The sequence below is a fragment of the Varroa destructor genome, unplaced genomic scaffold (assembly GCF_002443255.2).
Source record: "Varroa destructor unplaced genomic scaffold, Vdes_3.0 BEIS01000007.1, whole genome shotgun sequence".
NCBI lineage: Eukaryota > Metazoa > Arthropoda > Arachnida > Mesostigmata > Varroidae > Varroa > Varroa destructor.
In genome coordinates this window covers 34,595,512-34,616,600 of record NW_019211460.1, presented here as the reverse complement: position 1 = coordinate 34,616,600, position 21,089 = coordinate 34,595,512, and the positions used below count along the sequence as shown (strand labels likewise).

The 21,089-nt window shown below is 42.8% G+C and overlaps 1 long non-coding RNA gene across 1 annotated transcript in view; it reads left to right on the top strand.

Annotated features, from left to right (window-relative positions):
* LOC147754627 (uncharacterized) overlaps nucleotides 1–20,829 on the top strand; it is a 33,477-nt gene extending 12,648 nt beyond the window's left edge. Inside the window, exons 2-5 of the long non-coding RNA XR_015317090.1 lie at nucleotides 1,146–1,328; nucleotides 2,396–2,528; nucleotides 20,004–20,198; nucleotides 20,621–20,829. This is a non-coding gene — a long non-coding RNA (uncharacterized LOC147754627). The remainder of the gene's footprint in view (nucleotides 1–1,145; nucleotides 1,329–2,395; nucleotides 2,529–20,003; nucleotides 20,199–20,620) is intronic.
* Nucleotides 20,830–21,089: the final 260 nt, after the last annotated feature.

The window sequence follows — 21,089 nt, the reverse complement described above, 5'->3', positions numbered from 1 at the left end:
TCTTACAGAAAAGGAGAAAGGCTGATGCTTTCTTTTTAATTAGTTTAGATAGATTGCGAACCGGTGATTTAGGTTGATGACGTCATGAACAACGGTACTAAATCAGGTTGTTAACAGACAGAATGGCGGTATATGTCGACCGAATGTGGGAGACAGCAGCTTTTGAACGTTGGACTTCACGACTATAGTCGTGCGCTGTATTAATCACCTCAGCGCTATATCCCCATTTTTGTCAAAGTTCAGTGATCCTTTCACCAAAAGGCACACCAGGACCATTGTACAGCGGACGTCCTTGCGAGTCCGTACAGCCTGCTAATGACACAATAGTTGCTTTACTTGGCGTGAGGCTAACGTACGAGTTCATCAGGCGAAAAAGTTAGTCATAGGTGCATTCGGAGTTAATGACAAACAATAGATAACTAGATGAATGCGTGAAAAGGCTTACAACAAGATACGATTCGTAGTATTAATTTTCTATTTATTAAGAGGCTTATGAGTTGTCGTACGAATTATATGAATTGCTGGTAGTTTCGAGCTTTCAACACACACATTTTGTGATACGGATATGTAACACAAATATACCTATTTCTTGATACGGGTTATTGTACTATTATATAACAACGTTGACCTTTGAACGAAGGCAAGCTAATTATAACTAAAAACAAAGAAGGATGACTGGCCTCCCCCTCGAGCGCATATAGTATAGTGAATCATAATATTAATTAGTTAATTATGTCTTGCTAGTATACCTTTGTTTCGTTAGATTGCTCAAGCCATTTATCCATTCACGGCGGCGCTGCTGTTGCTGTCGCTGTTAGTTGCTGCTTCTTCTTCTTCTTGTCTGCACAGTGGCGCCAGCTAATGGAAAGTTGTAGCCATGATCAGCGCATCTCTCTTAGGAGTAGATTCAGCTTTCTTTTTTGCTTCTAAGTGTGGGTGTGTGTGTGTGTGTTCATGCGTGTGGGTGTATGCGTTCTGCCTAGTTCTGCTTGACCAACGTAATGTACCTCTGCATGCCGCTTGCTAGCGGATGCTTGTACGGTACGCAAATAAAGACGATCTATATGCCCTGTGGGCCCACCTATGTAGACTGCCTTGCACTGCCTTTCTTGATGCTTATGTTGTGTTTCTTCTTTCCACACTAGCCAGCACAAGTTACCTTGGGGGTTACAGCAGGGGCCAAGGCAGCAGCCTTGCCCCCGGAATCCTCAGTAACCCCGCCGCCCGAATTCGTTTGCCATGAGTTCTACTACCGCTACTGAAGGAGGTTTCTGAACGGGTCACCGGGGAGCCACTCGAGAGCAGCGGGATCTCGTCGGCTCGCAAAGGTAAGGCCAAAGCAAGAATCTAGGATTACACTATTCGTACATCCAACAAACGGAATAGGCATAGCACCGGCCCATGAAAAAGATGAGTCGGGGTTGACTCACCTGGCACAAGTGCTCAGCTGTTAAAAATACTATCATAGAATATTATGTAAACACTATACTTCATCACACGCGCCCGATCGTAACATATGTCATTTATATAATAGGGAATAAGAACGTTGCTAAAGTTCATCATCTTTTTTACAATATATCTTATTACGTTTACATTGAACCAGCGGCAGGCAGTCATACAACTACGCATGGCTGGCCTGGCAAGTGTGTCATGGTTAGGTTCCCAAAAACACACGATAGAAGTGGAAATGATATTTTGAAATCTACTGCACATGCCCTTGGATTTAGTTATAGCTAAAATGGGAGAATGACGTATCACGTTAGCTATATTGTCTACTAAATCAATGCAAGAAGTCAAGTAAAAAAAAAAAAAAAAAAAAGAAGTAAGTAAAAAAAAACCGTCTTAATCACGTAAAAACGAAGCATCGGAGGAAACTGTTCAAGCGAGCCAACTTCTTCTATACATTTCTACAGTGTTGCTTGTGTGGACGTTCGTTAGCTTATGTTTCCTTGCTTCCACCGTTTTTGTCCAGTACCAACAGATGCATAGCAAAGAGGCCGACAAACTTAAAAATAATTTGGAGGCAACTAGCTGTAAAGAAATTTCGATTCAAAATATGATAATATCAGCCTTTATTAACCAAGCAAGCTCGGTTCACATCATTAAAGTTTAAAGGCAGGTTAGGTTAGTTTAGGCTGCTTGATCGTAAATACCTCTCTTTTTTTGTTAAAGGCTTAGCTCTTTTTTGTCGATCATACGTCGCTTGCAATTACTAGGTTTTTACTAGCGGTATAAGGAAGATCTAGTCTACTCTACCAAAATGAAGAAGAGTACAATTGTGCCAACCTAGATTCTCTAAGTTGACTTAAACGTTACGTGCACGGGATAAACGATAATATAATATCTATGATTGTGGGGTTGATTGCACTTCATTATAGTTTTTTTCTTTTTTCAGATTTAATGGCCTACCCCGTGGTTAACGATTAACTTATTATAGCAAGGTTGACCTCTAGGCTTATTTGGGCTGCGCACAACTGGCAAATAAAGCTGGAAATAGATTTGGTAATACGTTGAGTTTTGAAATGAAGGTAGGTGTTAGGTTTTATATTTTAGTTCGGTCATCATCACTCAACTTAGGTTTCTCTACCTATTGCGTTTAGGTGTAATAGAACTTCAAATATATGACAGAAACGTAATTTCAAGAATATCCCTGCTCGACGCTGTCTTCAACGCTGTACTTTCGCGACACCTCGGTTCCACCGAGCTCGAAGTTAACGATGATTTTAATAGTTACATGTTTTACAAGATTGGTTCCTAACTGGTTCGCGAGCGTAGCGAAACGTCGAGTACTCGTCTGAGATGAACATTTCATAATACTCAAATATATTTATCAAATGGTATTCTAGGCATTCTCTTATTTAAACGCACTGGGGGAACACGTCAGACGAGGTAAACTTGGCAGATCAACCCCCCGGGTGCGTGGTGAGCGCAGTGGTGTCTGCGGCTTAATTTTCACAGTAATGGCTGTAAAGCAATAAAGCTTCTTTCCGGCCGATGTTATTATGACAATTTGTTAAACACTTATTTTTTCAGCAGTCGGGCGTAAACCTGTAATTACGCCAATTTCAGCCTATAATATGGCAACAAAAAAGGTAAACGCATGTCTAAAACAAGAACTGAATGTACTTTTTAAAAACCATTCATTTTTTTCTATATATTTTTAATATAACTCTATCTAAATATCTGCTATTGATAACATACATAAATAAAAGATCATTGAGTCTCCGCAATTCAGCGTTTCAAACTACAGCCGCCATTCATTCTTAAACCTTCATTGTCGATTCAAGGCTATCATCGATATTCTATAGACTATCTTTTCGCCAACAACGATCCATCTGGTAACATTATTACTTCGGATGGTCTTTTGTTGCGTATTTCGGATTTGGTACGAACGTTTTACTATATTATACTATTTCCAAGATCCCACAGAATAAGCCACACTAAATATTTACCTGTCCGAGAACAGCTTGAATATATACGTCATGCATGCAACAGCATATTCTTTTAAAAAAGGTTTTTACATAATCCGAACTAACTGTAAAAAATAATGGTCAAAGAAACGCGTTTGCCCTATAAACCTGGAAATATGTGAGGTGGTCTAAAGTCGAAATCGGGCATAGACCCGCTTCGTATTACGCTATAAAGTACCCGTCGCCTGCAACAAAGCTTAACATCAGTACGAGCATGAAACGTTTATTCAAGCTGATGATTTTCCAAGCAAAGGTAGCCTAGAGTTGCTTGTGAAAGGCAGTCAGGATTAATCACTAATGGGATGAATGCAAATCCTAACTTCATTTGTATTGAATGTAAATAACATTCGTAAGATCCGGCGAAAGATCAGAAAGCAAATATTTTATCATTGATCGTAATAATATATATTTTTTTTCGTATATCCGCAAGTTTAACTGTCCAGAACACCACCCATATTGGTATGCAGCGTGTTCGAGAAATGTCCGAAAGCAGACGCCTACATTCAGCAAATTTAAGAAAGTAGTTAAAAAAAAAAACATTACATCGGGTTTTTGCGATTATTTAAATAAATGTGTAAAGCAAGTGTAGTGCCGTCGAGTACTCTGAGGAACGGTCGGCTCCTAACACAAAATATGTTTCTGCGCAGTTTCGAACCTAGACCGCTTCACGTGCTTTAAGTTTCCTAGCTAAATACGCTGTTATTAGTTGGAACTCTATGGAGAAAAGTGCCGTAATAATTGTAGGGAAATATCAATGCATCGCCTCTCCTGAAATCGACTAAATGCTATATTTTTCCGGCCTTATGATTAACTTACTGCTATACTGATTGAATCTAATATAAACAAATGATAATGATATATTTTCGCGTTCGGTCGATTAAGACTGAGCCAGCTAAGTCTTCAGAGTTCTCTTTAGGAGATGTCCAGTTCTAACAGTTAATTGGCCGCGAAGGATACGGTACAATTGCCAAAACCTTCAGGTGTACCCACCGATCAAAGAAGTAAGTTGAAAATATTGACGGGTCTTGTGAAAGCCTCGCAGCAACAACAACCGATCGCCGGGCTACCATGCAGATAAACATAGACGGCAATAGGAAAGAAGTGAAATGCTGAGCATGTCTAAACTATAGAAACCCTTTTTTTGCCAGATCAGAGAGCGGCTAGTTACCCTCAAGATGCAGTAGTTGATGTTAGCCAGTCCTCATGATAAGGTCAAAGCGGACTAAATGGTATAGCAATTGTGCAGTGTATCAGGCGACTCTGTCGATAACAATAAATTGTCGACGGTGCAAAATTAAAGGATTACACAAGAGAATGTACCGTCGTCACAAAGTAAACGAAGAATTAAGTGAAAATCGATAGGAGCTCCGCGAATAATGGTTAAAGACTCGCGAAAAAGCACATTAATCAGACGGGTTGTATGACGGGTCTCTATGAGGGTGTTTTATCTAATCGTTCATACAAGCTGAGCGCACTAGTGGCCGGGGACGCACGTAACTCTAATACCGACGTTTACTGTACGCGTTTGTCACTGCACCAAACGAGTAAAAAAATAGCAACCTAGGACAACGCGTTGCTATAAGAGTGTCATCCCATGAGCATACACAGCTGGAAGGTACGACTGCGGGCTGTGAACGCTTGACGGCTCGAAGACGCGTCTAGCGTGTCGGCAAGAACGCTCTGCGAACATTTGCGGGATCAAGGCAGTAGACGGAACGAATAGCACAGTTTATATTGAAATGTTTATCATCTATGGCTATAAAGTAATTAATAATGAATTATGGGAGAACGATAGTGATTTAAGGCACTATTAGGCGGCGTCGGTCCTAGAGTCCTTCCTTGCAGCATAGTTTACAATTGATGATAGGCCTGACGTAAGCAGTCTCTCATAAACATCAAAGAAAGCAGCACTCTCGAAATCGAAATTGTTGCCGTCGCTCCATTTACATAAAACATGGCTTTCGAAGAAATGATTAGCTTTAGCTGAGGTTAGTTACAATGGCTTGTTTATAGTGTTAATCTACGGCGTGATAGAGCAATTCTTGTACCTGTATGGATACTGGACGAAATACAGTGAACGGAAGCTTCTGTGTTCGCTCGCAACGTCGTACTTCCGTAAATGGTGATATAGCTACATTTTGTCTTCCCGCATTGTTAGTGACATCTCAAAGGCTGCATCCTAACGCTAACCGAGGAGCTAGGAAACATAGCAGAGTTTGACAATATCGCGATCGTTCCGGGTGACTGAATTTTGTCGACTGGCATACGCGAACGGAAAAGTGCGAACGAGCCAAAGAAAACGATATTTTTAGCCTCTGTGACGACTAAAGATTGGTACTGCTCGTTACTACTCAACGCAACATAAACACGAGATACCTCCTTGACGTAAACGCAGTGTTAGGCGTTCAAATGTTTTCTAATCGAATCGTTTGGTAAAATTCTACGTTTTCAAGCCAATACGTGACAAGCACAACCACCAGAGCTGTACTATACAGGATCTGGACCAAATCAATTGGGAGACTTTTTTTTTTAACGATTACTCCTCCTAGTCAAGAACGTAACTCGCTCCGTAAAGGACGTGGGCTTTCTGGGGAAGCTTAAGAAAACGTACAAATTAATTGTATGTTTCCTTAACTCGCAGAATATTAACGAACAAACGTCCCAGCTACGTTTAGCTTTAGAAAAAAAATGTGGCTAGCCTAAAATCGCAAACCTATAGGAAGAAGTTAATAAGGCAGTAGTTCGGGAAGACAGGATCACGCAAAACAGTGACCCAAGAATGATTCACGAAATTGTTGTGGCGCATCGCACGTTGAGCTTTCGGACAACAGACTGAAGATTGGGCCTACCGACGAAAGGCTGATATTGAGATGACGGTACTAGCATGCAAAGTGCTAGAAATTTGCATCATCTGAGCGGCCATATAAGACGACGTTAACGAGTACGATGCTCAATTTGTTTACTGTCTGGGACGAGGCACTGATATGCACTTATAGGAAACACAGTTCGAATGGGCGAAATTCGTTTGTTTCGCTTTTAGGTTTCTCGTTCGAACGGGTCACTTGTGTACAACTTGTCAAGATCATTTTCCGTTTCGCCCTCGATAGGCATCCGGCGAAATGGAGCCGAACTTTCCTCAGCTAGCATACCTTTTATGTTTATTTATTTTAGAACCACGTCGAGGTATATTTATGCTGAAATACATATTTCTATATTTCGCATAGACACCAGATAATGTACATATTACCGAAACGATGTTTTGTATCTAAACAATGCAAAAGTACCTGACAGATTTGACCAAGACGATAGCGACTTGTTGTCGCAGGGCGCCCTGAAAGGCTTCTTAAAGTGGACTAATTTTCAAATAGAGTAAATTAAATTAGCAACTATAAACTGATTGAATTTGTGCCTTATTTTTATATAATATATTCTATGAGCGTACTCAAGTTCGAAATAGCACCAAAAAAATTGTCTATGACGTAGGGGGTGCCGTAATAGTTTCCCTATAATACGCAGAACATCGTTCGCCGCCTAGAGTGCCGTTCTAGCTGGATTTTAGGTCCACTATAAGACCCATATATATCAGGATTTTGAAAATGTGTGTTGAACCACCGAGGACACAGGCGGTATTCCTAAGATACCCAAATTTAAAAAAAGGCACTGAACGTGTATATGAGAAACGCACTGCTTGCTAGATAGGACGCCTAGGAACCGATTTATTCACCGATAAATTTAACACCATTAATAGACAGACGATCGAATGTATCGATGAGTAGCTTGCGAAACTTATATATAGCATTGTCAGAGACGAAGGAGAGCAATACAAAATCTTCTAGCAAAAACCTTTTTTCTATATATGCGGCGTATAGGTGTCTTGGTCCCATGGGAAGTTTCCGTGCGACGCGTGGGCAATTATCAAACAATAGGTAAGAACATAAATATAAATTATACGTGTTTTACCCACATGTTCACCGTAATAATAAACATTTTAAGCTCTTAATTATTATTAGAGTCAATCTGAGCACGGATGTGACAAGAACATGACTACTGGCCATAAAGCAAAATGTTCTCAGGTGGAGAAACCAGGAAGACCCTCGTCCTTAGATCATTCTGAGGCCGTTCATGAAAACTGGCGACGACTCAATTTTGATTTGGTTTCTGGCTAAACACGGGGTAAGAGTTACCGCTTCGGTTAGACATGAGAGCTGCAAAAAAATTGAGACCCCCTGGTCACATAATAATATGCATAATATACAACACGCGATGGCATTGAACAAAAGTTTAGTATAGGGTCAAGATTGGCTCAAAGGGTCATGCCAATGCGGATGCTTTGTTACTTTCCGTTAGCTGTGATTAGGAACTGTTTTTTTTTTTAAAAAAAAACTTTGCATTTACGAAACCAATAGTCGCAATAATCGAATAGTGATACATTTGCTAAACGGAAATATAGATTGCACGCCATTGATACTTACTTATTTATTGTTTTCATGCGGTGGGACTAATTAGAGATCAAAGATCCATTTTTTTTCACGCTACATAAATTTCTTCGATTACTTCAATGGTTGGATTTTCGCTTCGTCGTATTTTTCCCAAATGCAATATTATTATGAAAACATTTATGTTCATTAGCGAGCTATTGGATGACATAGTGGGCATGTGCTATTGCGGCATTCGATTATTACGGTTTTGTCTATGCACACAACGCAGTACGCAGGCAGTACCGCAATGGTTCAGGCAAGTCGGTCACTTTTTCAACTGAACCGTACCGTGTAGAGAATGGCTGTGTACTCTGGTCCGCCCTTTCCCGCCGATAGGCCCCTCGACGTCTCATCACCCTCCTCCCGGCAGCCGCCTTTGCCCCCCACAGCAGACCCCATTACAGTTACGACCACCACTACCAACAACTTAGGGCAGCCTATCATGCAACCGCGTTTGACCACCGAGCGACTTAAGCAGCGTTTCCCTTTCCCACGGAGGTAGACGCATAAGGGCCTTCGATGGCGCGGCCGCTCCGGTCTCTGTGAAGAGGAGGAGCCTTAGGGAGCCAATCCCGGGGGACGGAAAGCTCCCCGGATGGCATTGGCCCCCAGACGATGGGGGCCTGCTCCTAAGGGGCCTTCTCGTCACGCCATTGGTTACCCGAGGGACGCTTTTCGGTGACGCCGGTGCGCCGTCGATGGGAGGGTCCACATTATGAGCTATGAATGATGGCGACAACAACGACAACGGAGGAACTTCCCACTAGATCACTCACAGTGTCCCAAGGCCTAAGTTATAGATTGCCAGCTAACCTGATACTAAACCGGGATCTCTTTCCCGGTTCAGCGGCTAGGAATATGCGAAACATCGCACACCGAAAGAGTTCTATTTTATAAAGGTTCTGCACAGAAAGTTCCGAATTTGTAATTTTATTCACTTACACATTGACAAGCTGTCAATGATTAAAGCCTTCACTGTTAGCTAATATATATGTATATATATCCCGTGGCGTTTTCATACAAACTGGATACAGTTACTTAAAACAAAGTGAAAATATTTCAAGGGCATACAATAGTCAATACTAAGATTAAGAGGTAATAATAATGGGCTGGTTAATAATAGAAATAAACAAAGCAAATCGTTCGAGCCCGTCAACTATTCTCCGTCATGTGTCGCAAGCTGCTTAAATTGACAGAGTAGATACTTAAATAGTACGTATTTTTGTTACTGTGAAGTAACGAAATGCTAATTCTCAGCTTTTCACAGCATGCAATGTCAGTGAAATAATGGTTTCCCAAAGCCCCAGTTTTTTTTCTGAAGGACCAGGCAAAATGAGTATTTATGATACTGCTGTATTCTTGCCAATCGACGTGGACAAAGAAGCTGTACATATGTTTGTTGTCACTTTCACTAATGAAGTGCATGCACGCTATTTGCTCCACGATCTACAGATGACAACAATCGGACATGTGAAGCTGCAGGTGACCATCGATTTACTAGGCCAGTCAAGCCCAGTATAGGCTGAGCTGCAGTGGACAGCTTAGGCTAACGACGGCGCCCGGCAAATGGCGCGTGCGAATTGCAGTCCTTAGTAGCTTTTGGAGTGGTCTATTCTCTCTTTCTCAGGCGACAGTCATTCTCGTATCGTCCCCAAATAAGTCTTCGTATTAGCTAGCCCGCAAGGGAACTTCAATGAAGTAGTGAGTGGTAAGGCAGACCATTTTGTAGGCCCACCAGGCGCGATACCGCTGGCCACCAGTATTGCGCTCGTACGTTTCTAGTAGCCATGCTTTGCTTTTTGGATGCCTTGGCTGGCTCTATTTCTTTCTATTCACGGCAATCTCACCCTCTGGCATCCGGCACTTGTCCAAGGGCTTTGGTAATGTCGGAAGAAGCTTGTTCGCGGGTCTCTTTGCACTTTGCCACGAGGACATCCACTACACCCTGAAACAGACAATGCGACCAGAGAAGGAATCCTAAGGATTCATGGCGATCGCAGCGCGTGGTCGCAATTGAGAAAGTGGGACCTTTTCACGAGAGGGCAACACGTAAAACTGCTCCTTGAGGAGACATTTCCCTCTGCGGCCTAGTCACTCCTTTTTCCTTCTTGTATCTTCTACCAAGTTTCACTAGCTGACCCCCGACTGTGCAGGCCGTTATCCCTGGCCTCAACTTCAAATTTCGTTTTAGTTATTTTTCTCTAGCGACGCAGTTCTTCACTTCCTCAACTCGTCACAGCTGACGGCTGCATCCTGAAATATGTCCCAGTTCTTATTGCCAATGCACTGTCACGTGCTTATGCACACGTTGGGAAGACGGTATGCCCATTGAATCACTATCGTATAGCCTCTTACACCAGCGAGGAGATAGCGCAGATATAAAAAATAAAGGGCATATGGCAGAGAATGAGAACCCAATTTTTTCTAGAATATATTTACAGCTCCTGTGAGTTCATGTAAAATACAGAAGTAGAAGGTGGAGGCAGGGGGGTGCTGGGAGAGAAAAGGATAGGAGAAAAGGAGAACAGGAAAGAAAGACGAAGCCAGATTAGATCGGGCATCACAATTCCCGATTAGCTGGACCACATGTTCTGGTTACATTGAATACAACTATCGTTTCAAGACGCTGACTCGAGGGGCGCTTCTAGGAAACGGAGCATGACAGTAATAAAACAAATTTGTTGTCGGTTATTCCGTTTGCCTACTTTATTATAAAAGGCTTTGCTGGGCTGCATATATTGTATAAGTAGTTATATTGCGACGGTGAATGGCTGTGTCAATATTTGATGTAGTAGACAAAATGCAAGTTATACGGCTTTGTTCGGACTTCCTAGCAACGCATCGCATTTAATCTGCTTGTAACGACGACCCATAATGTGGATATTAGATCGACGTTGTACCTTTGAAGACAATGGGCCAATGGCCATCTTGTATAGACCCGTTAGTACGATAATGACGTTGTTCGATGCACCTTTGGCGTTCTTCTTCCGCCTCAGGTCTCCTCTATGCTTTGTCTGCCAATGTAGTAGGCTTGTGATGTCGGGAGGGTCCTGACGAGCTACGCAAGTGAATTTATCTACAGCTCCTAAGACCTGTCGGTTAGTTATAGAGTGTTCCTATTTTCGAGACATCTCGGTGCCAGTAGTCAGCCAATTTGCAGCATGCAAGCTAGTAGGGATGGGGGTAATGCGAATTTTGCACATGGAACCCGTCGGGGGCTGATAGTGGATGCCTTGTGATTTTCGAGGGTGGCGCTAGTCGTCGTGCCGGCGGCAGCGGTGACTATGGCGCCAGGCAAGCTGGGGTTGTGTAGCAGGTTGATTGGCAGCACACGGCACCGCTAAAATCGTTTACTCCTCTCCTGATGAGAGAGAACAACTCAATCGACGAGCCCCCATTTCTCCCATTTCTTCCCACTTATCACACTACCGCTGCTGCTACTGCTTCTGCCCGGCATGTTCGGAGTTCTATGGGAGTGTACCTATAGTTGGGGTTCGGGGTCTGCGAAAGGCGTGTGGAGGAAATCGCGGAACGTGGTGGAAGAACTCCCTACCGATAGTTGTCTGGGGGATGTGATGTTTCATGTCTGCCCCGCAGAGCCACCGCTGCAGCTTCCTGGGGCCAGCCATGATAAGCTAACTAAGTAAATAAAACTGAGCAACGGTGGCGCTGCGTCACAAGCGCAGAACCGGTACATAAATGGCGAGGCTTCTGACGAATAAGAGATGGAAGTTCGAGAGGAGGGTCCGGGTTTACACGACACCCGGTCCGTTCCAATGACGGTTTCGATGCCAGCCAGTAAGTGGTAGGTGCAAAGACACGGGAAAGGAATAAGACGGCAAGCGTATCCGGTCAGATAGGGGTTGAGCATTGATGGTGTTGGTATTCAGTTGTATGCGGGAACCGAGAAAGTCGAGTACGGGGAGCATACGGTAAGGAATATATCAGGCGCGGGTGGAGCGTATTAGTTGCGTTGGCCGGCAAAGACAGAAAAGGCCGTCATTGCGAGCGATGGCAAAAGCTATCCCAGGCCGCCGCGGCCCTAACTTGTCCCTAATTTGCGCCTTTATTCGTTTCGGCACAGAGCCTAGTCGTAGTAGAGGCTACCCATTTCTACGTCATCTTCGTTGTCTATCGTTCTGCTGCAGTCTCGCTGCCCCTGGTTCTTAATATTCTTTCTCCGTTCCTTTTTCCCGTGGGAGGGTAAAAGGCTTTGCTGGGCCGCGTATGCTCTCTCCCTTGAAAGCACCAGCACCAATGCGGCCATTTCTCCTTATTTAGCTGCCATTTTCTGCCCCTTTCTCTGAGCAATCAGCTGACATTGACTTCGGAGAAAAAGAACATTTGATGGGAAGAGATGGTGCATGAAAACCACTGGCCACCAGCGACCTGTTAGATGCCTAGGTAAGTAAGCCTATTCTTAAGACAAAAGACTGCCAATTTGCCTCGCACACCCTTCGCATATCCGAGCTTAGTCAAGTATTATATTCGAAGACACTCGAACTCAGTTACTCGCACGACGCTACGAAATTTTTGAGCCCGGTAGCATGATCTGAATTTCTTCCAGTTACTCATACGCTTTTTTTGTGTGTTTCTCGAATTTGTAAAGACTGAGGTTCTCGAACTCGTTTTGGCCGCCTTTAGGTTAATAATTTGCAGACTGATATTGATAGCGTTGACCTTTCTGCTGATTTACAATTTTATATCGACTATTAATTTTCCAGTGCTTACACATATACTCTAAGTTTAAGGTTTGTTTCGTATCTGCGCTGAGTGGCTAGGTTAGGCGGAGTGTAACGCTTGTGCCTTTCTAGTTCAGTGATGCCTATTCAGGTCATTTAGGCCAACCGCCTGATGCATGTTCTTTATTTGATGTTCCGAAGCCTGAGACTAACTAAACCAGTATTTACCTTTATGCGGTTATTTATCAACGGAACGTTTCTACCTAACTGTTCGTTTACCATTTCTCCACCGCTGATTTCTGTGTTATATTATTACTTATGTCCTCATAAAATGATATGATAACTGCAAACTGGCTTGAGCCTTTAAACATGCTAAGAAGATAAAATAATCTGATTTCCTTCGACGAGTGTACCTTATCCTGCGGTAGGAAGCACGATAGTATGAACAACCGCGTTGACTTTAGCCTTATATTTCTATAATTGTTATTTAGTAATTTTTGCTAAGCGAATTATCCGCACGCTCGGTGTAAGCGCTAACGTTTTTTCGATTATTAATTATATAACCTTTTTTGGAACTTCAAGTTTTCAATTCTATCTCTTGTAAATAGATGTGAGTATGTGTAATGCTTTAAGTGCGGGGTGAGCTTCTTTGATTTTTTGCAGTTTAATGTGTACAACTTATTAGTCGTTACGTGAACCGTTGTTGCGGCTTAGTGTCTCAGAGTTCTTTACATATGTATCCACTCGAAGTTCATGTTACGCTTGCAATTAACAAGTAATAACAGGCACTGCCGTAGAATGAGCGAACACGCTTACACGTCATGTTTGCCGATGCAGGACACGGTAGCCAAAAACCTATGCTATCGTCAGGAAGTATGCGTAACACTCTGCGACGTTGCCCGTCCCGATGACAGTCGCACGTGGTAGGAGCACGCGTCGCAACGCAATATGCCCTCCGAATACAAGTCACTTTCCTCAATTGCTATATGCTACCAACTAAGCAAGAAACTAATCCTTTGGCTGTTCGAGTACTACACGTTTGTTGTAGTCGGGGGTCACTTTAATTTAGATCTTAAGCTATACAACGCTAATTTAGAACCAAGCGACTATGCAAACCTAACGGGCTAAGCCTGTCTGAAAGTGTTGTGCCAGCATTCGGCACAAGCGCTTCGAGGCTCCCTGTGAACAAAACGAGACAACAAATGCCCTAGGTTTAGCGTCGGATCTGACCTGCTTTGGTTGTTCGCCATTGGCAGGTCGAAGGGTGGGGAAGAATGGGTCGACCACGCTGTCACGTAGCGTCTACAGTGTAATGCTTTTTAAGTAAAGAAGAAACGAACGCACACCACCGCCATCAGCGTCGAACGGCGTGAGTGGAACACGCAGACGAGCCTGCTCCTTATGACTTCCATCTGCTTATCTCTTTCCCTCAATCATTCTGTCCCGTCGCTCGATCGGGCTGATTCGCCTTATTCGTGATACGTTTCAGCCAAAAACCGGTAACTAGCAGCCAGTTGGACCACTGTGGAGGAATCGAGATGCCGCATTTAGAAGTGTCGGCAGCGGTAAAGGGGGTCTGTTAGACGGGACGAGGATGCTTAAAGTCCCTGTGGACGCATAGTCGCTCAGAGACAAGCACGCACTAGTCCTAAAGGAAGTCGCTTGGCTGCCGTTGGCCAGCAAGCTATGTAGCGGCTAGAGAAAAGTAGGGAGAAAAGGCCAAGGCGCGGGCACACTTGAAGCAGGAGAACAAATTAGGATGTCATCCATTTGAGAAGACCCATTTAGTCCTGTAGGACCTATACAGCAGAAGCAACAGGGTTACGGATCTGGATATGGAGTAAAAGAGTCTGGTGAGGTCGGGCAAGAGCGACTTGGGAATGCTCAAGACCAGCTGTTAGGGCCCTATGTTCAGTGCGTGGTGTCCACGTCGGGCGTATCGTAAATTCAACGTTACCGCCTCAAATCATGAAACCAGCGGAGCTACCAATTTAATGGATATCATACCCCGTGGCTGTATGCTGTAAGAATGCCCTTGGGAAGTTTGACTGAACTCATTTAAAGGGCAATGTGATTATTGATGTAATAGCGTGCGTGATGCAAGACTTTACTCAGTTTTGGTAAATATTTGAACACGCACGTGAAGCTGGCAAGAGGTATTCAGTAACAATAACAATCTTGAAAATACTCCGTGTCAATACTTAAGTAGTATACGTTACTGCCTCTATGCACATAAGTGTATAAAGGCAGTACCGTATATTACTCAATTGCTCGCGCTTTCAAAGAAATGTTTTGATATTTCCAAGTTCCTGAATAGACTACGCCAAACATTTACATTTTCAAGTACTTTTTTTTTCTAACCTGTGTTATGCTTGTTCTAGCCTCCGCAGCGTCTTTGCAACCAACGATATCTCATCAATTACATTGCATTTATCGTAGAATTTTTGGCTACGACGGTTATAATTATACTCGAATCCAAAAGGCATAGGAATAAGTATTCCCTGATAGGGCTTAATTCGCGTGACCCTACAAACCACAGTAAGATTTCTAGACTTCACTGAATGAAGCAGATAAACGTATGCTTCTACATATTCGTATGTGTGGATGGTCCGTTCTTCCGACTCCGACAATTTCTATTTATTTACAAGACTTTTTTCTGTTGAAGGCTCTGAAAACTATTTAGTATTCAACGTCTGAAAGCAGCCTAACCGCAGTAAGAAAGGACGCGAAACAGATCTGGATGTAAAGTTTACAATTCCACCAGGTTTCCACCTGGTGGAATTGTAAACTTTACGTCCATTGTAAATCCACCTGAAACCTCAAAAATGTGGCGATATTGTAAATTCTCGGCTAAACTTTTGATATCGAACCGTACGGGTTAGCTCACGTGGGATTAGCAAGGTTCCGCCCGTGTCAGTGTAAGGAGAGTAGCTCTAGGTTAGGAACTGGCAGCCATTAGGCCAAGGAGATGCTGCGCAACTTTTGATCCCTTCACAAACCGAGAAACTTCAACTGTAGAATGGGAATCCCTTTGGGATCGAGGAGTGACGGAGCGTCGCCAGGTTTCAAGTCCAATCTCAGCCAACAATTTCCAATTAGAAGCTCTGTTTTCTTTGACTATTTCCTCCAAAGCTCTTGCCTCTTGATATAAACCCGTGGCGCACATGACCAATGGTTGAAGAGGGTAGGATTTCGCTATAGCAAACTAGCTGAGAATTCAACATTGGTAAAAATAAAGTACACATGAGTTTTCTTCGCGGTAATTCAGTGTTGATATCTTTTGATGCGTTATCATTTATGCTTACCCGCTTCTACTGCACTAATGACTGCATGCCGGCAATCAAACGACGCCTTGATCCTATAGGACGAGATGAACCTATCGTAGGAATGGCATACCTATTTGGATCTGAGTTCACGTCTGTTTCCATTCTCTTGACATCTAAAGGTAACCACCAAACTATAGGAATCCATCTTATAGGACTAGGCACTACGCTGTGGTAGCTCAGAGATAATAAATACAGTATCTAAATCGACAGCGTCGTTGGTCCGCATCCGGCATGTGTACAGATATATAAATAAATTTTGTATGTACGCGAGAACGGCGTTCTGAAATGAACCGGTTATCATATAAGTAAGTACATAACGCGATACGTATTCCAACGTATACAATATGCAAGTGGCTTCGTTTTAGCCAGAACATGTAACCAGTAACATAGTTTTAGGACAACAGACAGCAAAAGGCGCCTCCGGCGTACTGATTTTTGTTTTGCTTACTTTTACGTGCTCACGATTTACGACGTCCTTAAACGTTATCCTCCAACAAAACGATCTGACCGTTTTAACGTCCACTGTATATGTATAATTTCATTCTTCGATTTAAATAGGCAATATTTTTTAAATCTAAATAGGTTAACACCTGTACGTTGCGTTCTATCCGCAAGCCTTATATTTTCCTCATTAATGACAGCACTCAGATGCGAACGAATGGAGAAGGAAATGATTATATGTATTTGGTTACGTACGATACAAACCTATGTAGCGAATACTATAGACTTGCTGGTCGGCCCAGCGGACAATATGCGAATAGTGCTCAATATGAGTAAGCAGTAAGATAGTATATAGCGATTCGCATTGCCTAGATCCAATGACCAGGTTCTAAGTAGACGAAAACAACGGGAGACGAAATGGAAAGATAGCAAGTGAGGTAAGCACTTGTCCTAGCAGCCTTTCGTTGTTGAGACGGCACTTGGACTTCAGCAACTACATCAATGATAGACACACCATGGCTAAGAATGAACACTATCCAATGAGTCGATATATTCAGCAGCAGGCAGGTAATCCCATCTTGTCCGTGAGTGCTGCTTCGATGCGGACTTTGTTGGCAAAGAGTTTAGGACCTGTCGGCTGCACGACCGTCGTAGCAGCTGGTGGCATTTTCATGTTTACGGCATGCTTGTAGTCGGTATGCAGCTTGTGTAATGTTATCCTGCCAATTTTGTTGTCCTGTTCCATTATGCACCAGTACCTCTTTTCCCTTGGGAATCCAAAGGGTCACCCCAAGATAAAAATTGCTCGACACAGTCTTTCGATATCCTTTTAAGCGGTGCGCTCCTCTACAGAGGGCAAGCAGCAAATGTGTTATGAACGGCGAAAGGATTTTTTCCTGTAATGATGAATATCAGAGCATGACAAGCCAATCTGAAAAAGAAATCGATTTTCTGCGCTTTTTTTTCCATATACTTCCGCATATGTTCATCCGGTGACGAATTTTCTCTGACCAAGACACTAGAACATTATATGACACATTTCAAGATCATATTTACATAAGTGACAAAACATCAACAGATCTTATGAGAGCTAATAGTACAGACACTCAGAATCACATTGATCCTGGTAGCAGCTAAATAATTGCAGCAGTATGGTGATTTTATACACCTTATTACTACAAACAGATGTAAAGGCAAATCTAAAAAACATAGCCTGCGTATCGCAATACGTGTTTTTACGAATACCCCTTACAAAGCCTACGTTTGACTGAGGTTACCGAAACGCTGCGGTGCTCTGTAGGATCGAACGGGACTCTCATAGAATCGTTTTTGATTAATTTACTACTTTAATTTAAATAATACCCCCATCGAATGTGATGAAAGCCGTATGATGTAAAGCCTTCCTTCTTCAAAAAGCTAAGTGCCACCTTTATTCATTGGAAAGAATTAATATCAGACTAATACATTTACACCTTGCATGTGTTAGGAACCTTCTGAGACTATTGTCGGCTCAATTTCTCCAAACTTCTTTGAGAGTCTGCATGATAGCCCAGTGAGTAACGTATTTGCCTGTTGAGCCTAAAAATACGTGGTGATCTAGGCTCGAGTTCGACCGTAGACGTACTTCGTTCATATTAGAAGCCAGGCGTGTAATGCCTAACAATTTAACTATGAAACGTAAAGTACGCAGAACATTTCAAACCCCTGCTAATTTCTGGTTTCTAAAACGAACTATAACCATACCAATGATCGCGAAACGTTACGAAAACGCGCAAAAATGCTGGATGCTGCGATTGGTGCGCACTGGGTCTTTGTATGCCATATGCTGTCATCCAGTTCGAAAAGGGCGTGATTTTTTGGGTAAATGAAACGGGTACAATAATCCTTTCCTCGCCTACAATAACATCAACCGCCGTGAAACTACGTCCGCTGAAAGAGTCAGGCGAGAAAACTGCTCCCAGGGCGACCATCGGCTCTCTCAACTTGGCCTCGTTTGGCCACATACCGACAGAATACATTATGCAGCTAACGTCTTTATGGCGCGTCCATCTCGCGAAACGAAGCTACTAACACTAGCGCTAATATCATCGGTGACGCCTTTTCCTCCTTCTTGTTCACTGACTACTTGCTGTATGCGTTTAGATAGCTTACCGCTTTCGTTCGTAGTTGTTGCGTAGGCTTTGAAGATTCTTCCTATCGCGCCCCCAATATATTTCCACTACAGGCGTAGCCAGCTTTATACCTTACTTCGAAACCTCAGGCTTCAGTTCGACCCATACAATCATGACCTCTTCCCATGTCTACAGCTCATAGTGGATAACACACCTACGACGGCACGACGCTGTAGAAGGCGGTGCCGCAAACTTTTTGCCGTAACGACCCCCGGATCATCAGGCAAACAGCTTCTCATTGTTGTTGTTATTATTGTTGTCTTGCCGTATCGCCTGTCTCGTCTCAGTCAGCAATGTCTAACGTGAATGAAGGCTACCCGATGCCGGGAGCAGGCGGGAAGCTGTACGGCGCCAGGAACTCGTGGAGCCTTTACTGCTAATTCTACTTCACTAGTACTTTGGGGAGCAGTTTACACCCTCTATCAACTTTCCCGCAGTCGAGTTTTTCCAATAGGAACGTATAGAAAGATGTTGGACATCAACGCCAACGAAACTTCGAGCCTACCAGTTGAAGTCGAGCACGATGGCCGCAGTGGTTTAGGAAAAGAAGTCACAAGTTATATTGAAAATAACAAATGTGTATCTGAACGCGAAACGTATTCATTTAAACGAAAGTAGGCAAAATAAAAACTTATTACCAAAGATACTGGTGCCCTCGCATCGATGTACGAACTCTTCTGCATTTAACTCGTATGGAAAATTCAGTCCATAACAGACCCATTTGTAGACTGAATTTAACTACTGAAGTGTTCGATTTCGAACTAAAAATTCTCGTGCCTCTAGTTGCAAGTTTCATTAAAATGAAGTGTATTTGTGCCACCTAGACGTTTGATAGTTACGAAACCTCTATACGAGAAGAGAGATAACTGTTTTACTTCAAAATCTACCCCGCTCACTTCACATAAGTACGTGGGGATATATAGGAACGTTTCAAAGGCTAGGACTTCATTCAGCATCTTGAATTTATTAGGTAACAGCTTACCACTTTGTATATTATTAGAGAAATATCTGATACATGAGGAACCTTTTCAATATTAATTAATAAGATCACATTATTATAACATGGTACCGAAGCCTAACTGGCAAACGTGCACTTTCAAACAATATCTCGGATACTGGGTGTAAACTGGGTGTGAAAATGTTTAACCATCCGTGAAGTGCTAAATTTTGAAGAAGCTTTCCAATGTGACTGGTTGGACGAGCGGGATCTATTTACAGATGTGATCTGCATTGGTACTTCTTTGTTACAACGTAATCAGATAGCTCGATGTACAAAGATCTATCAATTTATATATATATATATATATATATATATATATATATATGCTGTATTTGTCTTACAGAGGAAACTAAATTAAGAATACAAATACGCACCTAAAACATAAAGCCGGAAGCTTGATTTCTGCAGGGATCTCGAGATGACTATCTATTTCAGGTCACGCCCGCTACTGGCCATCGCATGCTATCCTGCCTTCTCTAGCTCTCGCCCACTTGTGCCCCCAGCGGACAATCGTCGTTCATCGAGGAGCTCTGCTGCGCTTCGATCTCCGTCATATTTAAGGAATCAATCAAAATCTGCTATTTTTTAGCAGTAGAGAGATGGAGGTCCACCCATCGGCCGATCTCCAAGGTGAGCCTGATCGTAGGACGGTGCTCTATCGCGAGCTGTCCTGTCTTGCATGTAAATGAGGCGAAGCATCGCGTACATCACTTCACACGAAACCCAGAAGCGCTCGGTGTGCTCAAACCTCACATGAGGCACCCATTGACACCTACCCTTAGATTGGTTCTCGTCCTCACTTTCTACCACCTACAAGCGGCAGTTATTGGCACCGCTGCTCAGATGCTGTGTTAATCTTTTAATCGCTTTATCTCGGCTGCGTCACTTACATGTCTTCGAGATACTTCGCCTGTCGACCCAAGCGGCTATCTGTTCCTAGCTATTCCCGAGCTAACTGAATCGAAATGTAGATGATGTAGTCAAGTGAAGATCTTCAACAGCTAGCACCGGTGACGGTATCTGTCTCTACACTCTTTTTTTTTTTTTAACAGGGCAGCTATCTTTAAAAAGTGAGCAGTCCGCGTTGGTCTTGAACAGACACAATTTTTCGGATGGTTGGAGATGGCTGAGATAGTCACTGTGACTGGAAGATATCAGGAGTCAATACTACCTTCAGCAGTAGATCGTGAACAGAGCAATTAACTGCGAAATGGTTTAACGCATCTGCGTAAATTTGGTAACTATTATGTCCATACTTTATTTGTTGAAATAAACGCTTCAGCGAATAAAAATCCGGTTCTTGTGGTGTTAATAACTTAATGATGCTTAAGTTAGTGTTGACCAATCATTGTTTAGACAAGTGATAAGAAAACAAATGATCAGCTGTTGTCCATTGTCTAACAGGATCATTCTCAAGTTCACTCTTTGTCAGTGTTCCGCTTCTTTATCGGGTAATTTTAAGATGTTTGTATTTGTAGTTCCTTATTTAAGTTTACCGTATATCGCTTCTCTTAGTTTTGT